Source organism: Polyodon spathula, unplaced genomic scaffold, assembly GCF_017654505.1.
Source record: "Polyodon spathula isolate WHYD16114869_AA unplaced genomic scaffold, ASM1765450v1 scaffolds_204, whole genome shotgun sequence".
NCBI classification, from domain to species: domain Eukaryota; kingdom Metazoa; phylum Chordata; class Actinopteri; order Acipenseriformes; family Polyodontidae; genus Polyodon; species Polyodon spathula.
Genome location: NW_024471697.1, coordinates 74 through 12,000, shown reverse-complemented (window position 1 = coordinate 12,000; position 11,927 = coordinate 74). Strand labels below are relative to the sequence as shown.

At 45.6% G+C, this 11,927-nt stretch overlaps 1 long non-coding RNA gene across 1 annotated transcript; it reads left to right on the top strand.

Annotated features, from left to right (window-relative positions):
- Positions 1–7,070: 7,070 nt before the first annotated feature.
- LOC121308082 lies at positions 7,071–11,643 on the top strand. The gene is made up of 3 exons (XR_005948457.1): positions 7,071–7,209; positions 11,228–11,254; positions 11,397–11,643. It is a non-coding gene; the product is annotated as an uncharacterized LOC121308082 (long non-coding RNA).
- Positions 11,644–11,927: the final 284 nt, after the last annotated feature.

Genomic DNA, 11,927 nt, shown 5'->3' with positions numbered 1-11,927 from the left:
TTTGCCCTCTGGGTATAAGGGTATCATTGGCTACATTTATAATGTCCTTATTTATTATGACTTGTGGTTACAGCAAACTTCAGAGTGGCATGCAGTGGGTGTCTGTAACGGAGATGTTACCTGCGTGGGTCGTCACTGATAATAATGAGTCAGACACAGAGCACTGGGACTTGACACAGGCAGCGCAGGTGTGCAGATTTAATCTACAACACAGGTGCTGACACTAGGGTACCAGCAATGGTAACCCCAGCTCCAGATTTTATAAACAAAAACAAAACAAAGTAATAAATAAAAGATTGCCACACCAGTCAAACGCTGTTCAACTAAAAGGAACGCTGCGCTCCAGGAACCTGCCCTAGGAAACCCTCAGCTATACTGTCTTTGGGATCAAATCCTCTAAACTAACCGACTGCAGTCCCAGCGTCCTCCCGGCGAGAGACTGCTTGGAGGGAAAAAGGTGAATGAAGAAAACCTCATACCTACAGTAAACGTGGAGGTGGTTCGGTCACGATGTGGGGTGTTCAGCAGGTCAGGGACTGGAGACATTTGTGTGATTGAAGATTGAATAAATGCAGCCATGTATCAAAACCATTTCACAAAGTGCAATGATCCCAGCTGCTCGTAGGCTGATTAGCAGACAGCTTATCTTCCAACGCGACAATGACCCAAAGCATACGGCTATGTCAACTGGACTGGAATGGCCTTGGTAATCACCAGATCTCAATCTAATAGAAATGCTTTGCACTGATCTGACAGGCTGTAGCCAAGCACTGTGTATCCTATCCCTCTGAACCCAAGCAAATATGCAAGCTAGAATGAGCTCAGCTTTCACCAACAAGATGGAACATACTGGTTAGAATTAAAAGCAAAAGGAGGACACAAAATCCTAAAGCAGGGGACCAATACTTTCATCATGAATGAATACGTGAAATAAGCTTTTTTCTTGATAGATTATTTGTTAAGTGACTGTAAGTCATTGTGACAGGACGGCGTTGAACACCCACACAGAGTGCAGAGAGCTGCATGCTTTTATTTACTATGGCCGAGGGGTTAGCTATCAATTCTGTCATTACCCCTCGGCCACAGTCTGCACGAGTTTTCAAATTTGCAACTGGCAGAGGACAGGCTGCCAATCTCGTCTCTGCCAGAACACATCTAAATAAAAAGAAAACAACAACAAAACAAACGCGGCTACGCCATCATATTTAAATAAATAAATACAATAAATAAATCATAATACACAAATACAAAATAACACAGGGGTGGAGGGGGAGACCCCGTTCTGAAAATAAAGAATACATTCAAACAGCAGAGCTTTCCTACCGCCCTGCTGCAATCATGGATTTTGCATTTTCGTTTTATTAAAGTGTGGTTAAAGTTTACTAAATGTTTGTGCTTGACCTGTTCCCTTGGATTCTGGTATAATAAGCTTAAGAACATAAGAACATAAGAAAGTTTACAAACGAGAGGAGGCCATTCGGCCCATCTTGCTCGTTTGGTTGTTAGTAGCTTATTGATCCCAGAATCTCATCAAGCAGCTTCTTGAAGGATCCCAGGGTGTCAGCTTCAACAACATTACTGGGGAGTTGATTCCAGACCCTCACAATTCTCTGTGTAAAAAAGTGTCTCCTATTTTCTGTTCTGAATGCCCCTTTGTCTAAACTCCATTTGTGACCCCTGGTCCTTGTTTCTTTTTTCAGGCTGAAAAAGTCCCTTGCGTCCACACTGTCAATACCTTTTAGAATTTTGAATGCTTGAATTAGGTCGCCACGTAGTCTTCTTTGTTCAAGACTGAACAGATTCAATTCTTTTAGCCTGTCTGCATATGACATGCCTTTTAAGCCCGGAATAATTCTGGTCGCTCTTCTTTGCACTCTTTCTAGAGCAGCAATATCTTTTTTATAGCGAGGTGACCAGAACTGCACACAATATTCAAGATGAGGTCTTACAAGTGCATTGTACAGTTTTAACATTACTTCCCTTGATTTAAATTCAACACTTTTCACAATGTATCCGAGCATCTTGTTAGCCTTTTTTATAGCTTCCCCACATTGCCTAGATGAAGACATTTCTGAGTCAACAAAAACTCCTAGGTCTTTTTCATAGATTCCTTCTCCAATTTCAATATCTCCCATATGATATTTATAATGTACATTTTTATTTCCTGCGTGCAGTACCTTACACTTTTCTCTATTAAATGTCATTTGCCATGTGTCTGCCCAGTTCTGAATCTTGTCTAGATCATTTTGAATGACCTTTGCTGCTGCAACAGTGTTTGCCACTCCTCCTACTTTTGTGTCGTCTGCAAATTTAACAAGTTTGCTTACTATACCAGAATCTAAATCATTAATGTAGATTAGGAATAGCAGAGGACCTAACACTGATCCCTGTGGTACACCGCTGGTTACCACACTCCATTCTGAGGTTTTTCCTCTAATCAGTACTTTCTGTTTTCTACATGTTAACCACTCCCTAATCCATGTACATGTGTTTCCTTGAATCCCAACTGCGTTCAGTTTGAGAATTAATCTTTTGTGCGGGACTTTGTCAAAAGCTTTCTGGAAATCTAAATAAACCATGTCATATGCTTTGCAATTATCCATTATCGATGTTGCATCCTCAAAAAAATCAAGCAAGTTAGTTAGGCACGATCTCCCTTTCCTAAAACCATGTTGACTGTCTCCCAGTACCCTGTTACCATATAGGTAATTTTCCATTTTGGATCTTATTATAGTTTCCATAAGTTTGCATATAATAGAAGTCAGGCTTACTGGTCTGTAGTTACCTGGTTCAGTTTTGTTTCCCTTTTTGTGGATCGGTATTACGTTTGCAATTTTCCAGTCTGTCGGTACCACCCCTGTGTCAAGAGACTGCTGCATGATCTTGGTTAGCGGTTTGTAAATTACTTCTTTCATTTCTTTGAGTACTACTGGGAGGATCTCATCCGGCCCAGGGGATTTGTTTATTTTAAGAGCTCCTAGTCCCTTTAACACTTCTGCCTCAGTTATGCTAAAGTTATTTAAAACTGGATAGGAACTGGATGACATGTGGGGCATGTTGTCAGTATCTTCCTTTGTAAAAACTTGTGAAAAGTAATCATTTAACATATTTGCTATTTTTTTTTCTTCATCTACGATTTTGCCATTTGTATCTCTTAAACATTTAATCTCCTCTTTGAATGTTCTCTTGCTGTTGTAATATTGGAAAAACATTTTGGAATTGGTTTTAGCTCCCTTAGCAATGTTCATTTCTATTTCTCTCTTGGCCTTTCTAACTTCCTTTTTGACTTGCATTTGCAGTTCTGTGTACTCTTTCTGTGTACTTTCTTTTTGGTCCTTTTTTAATGCTCTGTAAAGTGCCTTTTTTCGCTGAATATTTTTTTTAATTGATCTATTAAACCATTTTGGCAATTTAGTTTTACATTTAGATTTGTCTACTTTAGGGATATAATTGTTTTGCGCCTCTAGTACTACATTTTTGAAGAACAACCATCCTTCTTCTGTGGGTGTTTTCTCTATTTTACTCCAATCTACTTCTGTTAGTCTCTGTTTCATACCTTCATAGTTTGCTTTTCTAAAATTGTAAACCTTAGCTTTAGTCTTTACTTTTGAGGATTTAAAAAACACTTCAAATGAGACCATGTTGTGGTCTGAGTTTGCCAGTGGTTCTCTGACCTCTGTTTTAGTTATTCTATCTTCGTTATTTGAAAAGACTAAATCAAGGCATGCCTCCCCTCTAGTGGGTGCCTTCACAAATTGTGTTAGGAAGCAGTCATTTGTCATTTCCACCATTTCTATTTCATCCTTCGCGCTACCCACCGGGTTTTCCCATTTTATTTGGGGGAAGTTGAAATCCCCCATTAGTATGGCTTCTCCTTTGCTACACACATTTCTAATGTCATTGTATAACAGATTATTGTGCTCACCGTCTGAATCTGGCGGTCTATAGCATGCTCCTATTATTATGCCTTTGAATTTTTGTCTGTTATTCTGACCCATATTGATTCGGTTTTATTTTCTTTGTCCAGGTTTAACACCTGGGCTTCAAGACTGTTTCTTATGTATAGCGCTACCCCTCCTCCTCTTCTGTCCTGCCTGTCTTTCCTATACAGTGTATACCCACAAATATTATATTCGTCCCCATCACTCTCAGACAACCAAGTTTCTGTAACACCTATCACATCATAGTTACTTGTTAGTGCAGTAGCTTCAAGTTCTAGAATTTTGTTTCTGATACTTCTAGCATTTAGATAAATACATTTAATGGTTGTCTTACCTGAGTTGTTGTTCTTGTTTTGATGCGGTCTCCCTTCTGTTTTTTTGTTGATTTCTCCCCCCTTCCTTTCTAGTTTAAATGCTTCCGAACCTGCTCGAGGATCTTTTCTCCAAGTAGACTAGTTCCCTTGTTATTTAAATGCAGTCCATCCCGTCTATACAGATAGTCCTCGTTGTAGAATGTGGTCCAATGATCAAGATAGGTGAAGCCTTCCCGTGTGCACCACGTCTTCAGCCATTCGTTTTGATTTATTATTTCCAGCTGTCCATATGGTCCTTTGCAAGGTGCGGGTAGTATACCAGAAAATACCACAGTTTTGGTTTTCTCTTTTAATTTCCTTCCTAGCTCTCTGAATTTGTTTTGCAGGGATTTTGGTCTGTCTCTTCCAATGTTGTTTGTACCGATGTGGACGACTACTACCGGGTCGTCTCCTGTTCGTTCTAGGAGCCTGTCCACGTTCTCAGTGATGTGCTTGACCGAGGCTCCCGGAAGGCAGCACACTGTTGTAGTAAGGGGGTCCAAACTGCGAACTGAACTTGCTGTGTTTCTCAATATGGAGTCCCCAACAATCATGACCTCCCTTCTTTTTGCTGTCTGGTCACCACTGTCAATAGGGTCCTGGATGTTGTTCCTTTCATTCTCTTGTTGTTGGTTCTGCTCATCAAAATTCTGAAGTGACTCAAATCTGTTGGTTGTTTTGATTTCTGGTGGTTGTGTTTGACGAAGTTTCTTTTTTTCCCTGCTTCTGCCTACCTGAACCCAGCTGTTCTGACCTTCTATCTCCCTGGTGGCTTTCAGTCTGTTAGGGGTGATGCAGACTTCCATGAATTGTGGGTGTGCCAGTTCCTCAAGATCCTGTTGCTGTCTCACTTCTTCCAGCTCCATTTCTAGCATACTTACTAGTTTATGCAAATCCTGGATCGCGCGGCACTTTACGCACACTTGGTTTAGCTCCGCTGGGTTTTCTCGGATTTCCCACATCAAGCAGGTGTCACAGATTACTGGCTTGAAGACCATGTTGAGGGTTTTTTTTTTTTTTTTTTTTGAAGTTTAGTTTCTTCTGCAGCCGTCAACCTGCTTTCAATCTGCTTCGAAACTGCTCTGTACTTTTCCACGCCTGTACTTCTCCCACTCGCTGTCGCTTCCACTCGCTGTCGCTGGGAAGACTGCCTCGTTTAACTGCGTTGTTCTGCTGTGCTGTCGGCTCCTCCCCTCGCCCGTGTCTCAAAACGGCGCTGAATTTGAATCAGCTGCTCCGAGTTTCAGCTTGTTTGTTATCAGAAAAACACACGCGGCTGTTTGACTTTCCCCAATGTCCTCTGTTTTCTGATTAAAGATGCAATTTCTCCTTTCTGCTTCGAAACTGCTCTGTACTTTTCCACGCTGTACTTCTCCCACTTGCTGTCGCTTCCACTCGCTGCCCGAACTGCTGAACCCACCGGTGGGCTTGGGTGGCAATGCTTGTGTGTGCGCTGGTCCCTGCTCTTAAGAGACTGCTGTCTGAGCCTCGATGTTCCAGGGCCTGTTCTGGTTGTGCACACAGGTTTGTGGTTCATGGTTTGCTTGTAACGATTGTGTTTGAATAGTTTGCTCTCTTGCTAGGACACCGTTGTAAATGAGATCTTTTCCTGGTTAAACAATAAAACTAAACAGTGCATTCTGTCTGTATTTATTACATACACTGTGTGTACAAAACATTAGGAACACCTTCCTACTATTGAGTTGCACCCCCTTATCCCCTCAGAACAGCCTCAGTTCATCGGGGCATGGACTCTACAAGGTGTCGAAAGCATTCCACAGGGATGCTGGTCCATGTTGACTCCAATGCTTCCCACAGTTGTGTCATGTTGGCTGGTAGTGGATCTCTACTCCGAATAGCTCGTTCCATCTCATCCCACAGATGCTCAATTGGATTGAGATCTGGTGACTGGGCAGGCCACTGCAGTAAGCTGAATTCACTGTCATGTTCGTGGAACCACTCCTGGACAATCCTAGCCTTGTGGCATGGGGCATTATCCTGCTGAGAAAATCCATTAGCAGATGGATACACTGCTGCCATGAAGGGATGCACCTGATTGGCAATGATGTTCAGATATCCTGTGGCATTCAAACGTTAGGTCGTCGGCTGCCATACCCCATTTGTTTCAAGGTATGACGAGTTGTGCATTCCTTTATGGGTCTTTCGGCACCAGTGTTGTACTGGACTGTCAGTTGACTAACTGTAGCCCGTCTGTTGCTCTGCACAATTCGTGTCAGCCTCCTTTGGCCTCTTTCATCAATGAGCCGTTTTTGACCACTGGCCTGCCATTGGCTGGATGTCCTTTGGGTGGTGGACCATCCTTGATACATATGGGAAACTGTTGAGCGTGAAAAACCCAGCAGCATTGCAGTTCTTGACACATTCAAACCGGCGCGCCTGGCACCTACTACCATACCCCGTTCAAAGGCACTTAAATCTTTTGTCTTGCCCATTTACCCTCTGAATGGCACACATACACAATCCATGCCTCAATTGTGTCAAGGCTTAAAAATCCTTCTTTAACTTGTCTCCCCTTCATCTACACTGATTGAAGTGGATTTAACAGGTTACATCAATAAGGGATCATAGCTTTCACCTGGATTCACCTCGTCAGTCTATTTCATGGAAAGAGCAGGTGTTCCTAATGTTTTCTACACTCAGTGTATGTTTTTGATTTTGCAGAATATAAATTTGCATATTACCAAACACTTCTGTCGATTTAATGTATGTGTATAATAACTTCACAGATGTCAGATTCATTTGATAAAAAGTTCAGACAGTAAATTAATTCAGAGAGAACTTCATAGAGATATTGGATTCATTTGATTGGTTGTGTATTCTATATTGTAATTTAACATTTAAAAAACTGTTCTGTTTTTATTTTTCAGCCGTTCTTCATCTTCGAGAGGAACTGGGTAAGAGCTGTTTTTGGTTTATTGCATGGATTTCTTAGAGTCCTGATCAAGCATCAGATGTGTAGTTAAGGGATAACTGGGGGGTGTGATGGGTGAGACAGCAACATGACTCCTGACTAGATGAACACTATTACTTGAGAGCTGGGTTTATTCTACTCCTTGTACAGTGTGAATATGGAGGTTCATACTGGAATACACACTGGTATTCAGGAAGCCCTCTCTCTTGCCTGTTTATCTGTGCTGAGGAGGCTGTGAGCTCCTGGATGTGGCTTTTCAGTTCTGAGCAGATCAGAGCAGTCAGTTCATAGGCAGGTAGCTCCACTGTAGGGGTGTGTCCAGTACACTAGTGCCTGTGTGCTTGAATCCTGCACACCATCTCTCTGTGGATCAGAGCAGTCAGTTCATAGGCAGGTAGCTCCACTGTAGGGGTGTGTCCAGTACACTAGTGCCTGTGTGCTTGAGTCCTGCACACCATCTCTCTGTGGATCAGAGCAGTCAGTTCATAGGCAGGTAGCTCCACTGTAGCAGTAGTCCAGTACACTAGTGCCTGTGTGCCAGTCCTGCACACCATCTCTCTGTGGATCAGAGCAGTCAGTTCATAGGCAGGTAGCTCCACTGTAGGGGTGTGTCCAGTACACTAGTGCCTGTGTGCTTGAGTCCTGCACACCATCTCTCTGTGGATCAGAGCAGTCAGTTCATAGGCTCCACTGTAGTGTGTCCAGTACTAGTGCCAGTCCTGTAGAGCAGTCAGTTCATAGGCAGCTCCACTGTAGGGGTGTGTCCAGTACACTAGTGCCTGTGTGCTTGAGTCCTGCACACCATCTCTCTGTGGATCAGAGCAGTCAGTTCATAGGCAGGTAGCTCCACTGTAGGGGTGTGTCCAGTACACTAGTGCCTGTGTGCTTGAGTCCTGCACACCATCTCTCTGTGGATCAGAGCAGTCAGTTCATAGGCAGGTAGCTCCACTGTAGGGGTGTGTCCAGTACACTAGTGCCTGTGTGCTTGAGTCCTGCACACCATCTCTCTGTGGATCAGAGCAGTCAGTTCATAGACAGGTAGCTCCACTGTAGGGGTGTGTCCAGTACACTAGTGCCTGTGTGCTTGAGTCCTGCACACCATCTCTCTGTGGATCAGAGCAGTCAGTTCATAGGCAGGTAGCTCCACTGTAGGGGTGTGTCCAGTACACTAGTGCCTGTGTGCTTGAGTCCTGCACACCATCTCTCTGTGGATCAGAGCAGTCAGTTCATAGGCAGGTAGCTCCACTGTAGGGGTGTGTCCAGTACACTAGTGCCTGTGTGCTTGAGTCCTGCACACCATCTCTCTGTGGATCAGAGCAGTCAGTTCATAGGCAGGTAGCTCCACTGTAGGGGTGTGTCCAGTACACTAGTGCCTGTGTGCTTGAGTCCTGCACACCATCTCTCTGTGGATCAGAGCAGTCCAGTTCATAGACAGGTAGCTCCACTGTAGGGGTGTGTCCAGTACACTAGTGCCTGTGTGCTTGAGTCCTGCACACCATCTCTCTGTGGATCAGAGCAGTCAGTTCATAGGCAGGTAGCTCCACTGTAGGGGTGTGTCCAGTACACTAGTGCCTGTGTGCTTGAGTCCTGCACACCATCTCTCTGTGGATCAGAGCAGTCAGTTCATAGGCAGGTAGCTCCACTGTAGCGGTGTGTCCAGTACACTAGTGCCTGTGTGCTTGAGTCCTGCACACCATCTCTCTGTGGATCAGAGCAGTCAGTTCATAGGCAGGTAGCTCCACTGTAGGGGTGTGTCCAGTACACTAGTGCCTGTGTGCTTGAGTCCTGCACACCATCTCTCTGTGGATCAGAGCAGTCAGTTCATAGGCAGGTAGCTCCACTGTAGGGGTGTGTCCAGTACACTAGTGCCTGTGTGCTTGAGTCCTGCACACCATCTCTCTGTGGATCAGAGCAGGTCAGTTCATAGGCAGGTAGCTCCACTGTAGGGGTGTGTCCAGTACACTAGTGCCTGTGTGCTTGAGTCCTGCACACCATCTCTCTGTGGATCAGAGCAGTCAGTTCATAGACAGGTAGCTCCACTGTAGGGGTGTGTCCAGTACACTAGTGCCTGTGTGCTTGAGTCCTGCACACCATCTCTCTGTGGATCAGAGCAGTCAGTTCATAGGCAGGTAGCTCCACTGTAGGGGTGTGTCCAGTACACTAGTGCCTGTGTGCTTGAGTCCTGCACACCATCTCTCTGTGGATCAGAGCAGTCAGTTCATAGGCAGGTAGCTCCACTGTAGGGGTGTGTCCAGTACACTAGTGCCTGTGTGCTTGAGTCCTGCACACCATCTCTCTGTGGATCAGAGCAGTCAGTTCATAGACAGGTAGCTCCACTGTAGGGGTGTGTCCAGTACACTAGTGCCTGTGTGCTTGAGTCCTGCACACCATCTCTCTGTGGATCAGAGCAGTCAGTTCATAGGCAGGTAGCTCCACTGTAGGGGTGTGTCCAGTACACTAGTGCCTGTGTGCTTGAGTCCTGCACACCATCTCTCTGTGGATCAGAGCAGTCAGTTCATAGGCAGGTAGCTCCACTGTAGCGGTGTGTCCAGTACACTAGTGCCTGTGTGCTTGAGTCCTGCACACCATCTCTCTGTGGATCAGAGCAGTCAGTTCATAGACAGGTAGCTCCACTGTAGCGGTGTGTCCAGTACACTAGTGCCTGTGTGCTTGAGTCCTGCACACCATCTCTCTGTGGATCAGAGCAGTCCAGTTCATAGACAGGTAGCTCCACTGTAGCAGTGTGTCCAGTACACTAGTGCCTGTGTGCTTGAGTCCTGCACACCATCTCTCTGTGGATCAGAGCAGTCAGTTCATAGGCAGGTAGCTCCACTGTAGGGGTGTGTCCAGTACACTAGTGCCTGTGTGCTTGAGTCCCGCACACCATCTCTCTGTGGATCAGAGCAGTCAGTTCATAGGCAGGTAGCTCCACTGTAGGGGTGTGTCCAGTACACTAGTGCCTGTGTGCTTGAGTCCTGCACACCATCTCTCTGTGGATCAGAGCAGGCAGTTCATAGACAGGTAGCTCCACTGTAGCAGTATGTCCAGTATACTAGTGCCTGTGTGCTTGAGTCCTGCACACCATCTCTCTGTGGATCAGAGCAGTCAGTTCATAGACAGGTAGCTCCACTGTAGCCAGTGTGTGCCAGTACACTAGTGCCTGTGTGCTGTGAGTCCTGCACACCATCTCTCTGTGGATCAGAGCAGTCAGTTCATAGGCAGGTAGCTCCACTGTAGGGGTGTGTCCAGTACCTAGTGCCTGTGTGCTTGAGTCCTGCACACCATCTCTCTGTGGATCAGAGCAGTCAGTTCATAGTAGCTCCACTGTACCAGTACTAGTGCCTGTGTGCTTGAGTCCTGCACACCATCTCTCTGTGGATCAGAGCAGTCAGTTCATAGACAGGTAGCTCCACTGTAGCAGTGTGTCCAGTACACTAGTGCCTGTGTGCTTGAGTCCTGCACACCATCTCTCTGTGGATCAGAGCAGTCAGTTCATAGGCAGGTAGCTCCACTGTAGGGGTGTGTCCAGTACACTAGTGCCTGTGTGCTTGAGTCCTGCACACCATCTCTCTGTGGATCAGAGCAGTCAGTTCATAGTGCCTGTGTGGTAGCTCCACTGTAGCAGTGTGTCCAGTACACTAGTGCCTGTGTGCTTGAGTCCTGCACACCATCTCTCTGTGGATCAGAGCAGTCAGTTCATAGGCAGGTAGCTCCACTGTAGCGGTGTGTCCAGTACACTAGTGCCTGTGTGCTTGAGTCCTGCACACCATCTCTCTGTGGATCAGAGCAGTCAGTTCATAGGCAGGTAGCTCCACTGTAGCCTGGTGTGTCCAGTACACTAGTGCCTGTGCGCTGGACCTGCTCAAGGTCACACCATGTCAGTCACATCTAGGCTTCTAGCTACTCAATACAAAGGCTGATGTGCAGTTCAATGGTGCTCAACAGATGGATGATTTTACACCTCAGTGTTCAGAATGTAACCCAGCTCTCTTCTTTCACAGAGTCTGTGAGCCGCACCCTTAAATCAGGTATGTAGAGTGTGTGTAAATCCACAGCCTGGCTCACCCCAGCACAGCCCTGCTGGTTAGTGTGTGCTACACATCTTCTGAACTGTAGAGAGTACAGGAGGAGTGATTGTAAAATAATGCTCTCTTTATTTCTGTGTTCTAGAATGGAAGTGGATCCTCAGCTCAGCAGGTATGTGTCTCTTCAATGGATTCCTTTCACAGTGGAGGGGAAAAGAACAGCAAGGAGCCCCGTCTCACTCACTGTGTTACATCTATATTTACATTCTGCCTCATTTAAACCTCTGTGCACTTCCAGCTCAGCTAACACCAGCCTCGTGTGCCTCCCAAAGGTAACATTGAAAATGAGAGGAGAAAGTGTGTGTAGTTATAATGCCTCAGATTGTGAACTCACTGTGAAGTGAAGATGACATGTAGACACTGCAGGGGTCCATATGTACCTTTTACTGCATCTAGATGCTGATTGTGATGAAACTTGGTACAGACATTCTTTATACACATTATTAAGAGTGTCACAATCTGGAGCCTGTCTGCACCTCTCCTCTCATGAGTGCACCCCTCCCTCTATCCTTCTCTCCTCTCATGAGTGCACCCCTCCCCCTATCCTTCTCCTCTCCTCTCACGAGTGCACCCCTCCCCCCATCTCCTTCTCTCCTCTCCTCTCATGAGTGCACCC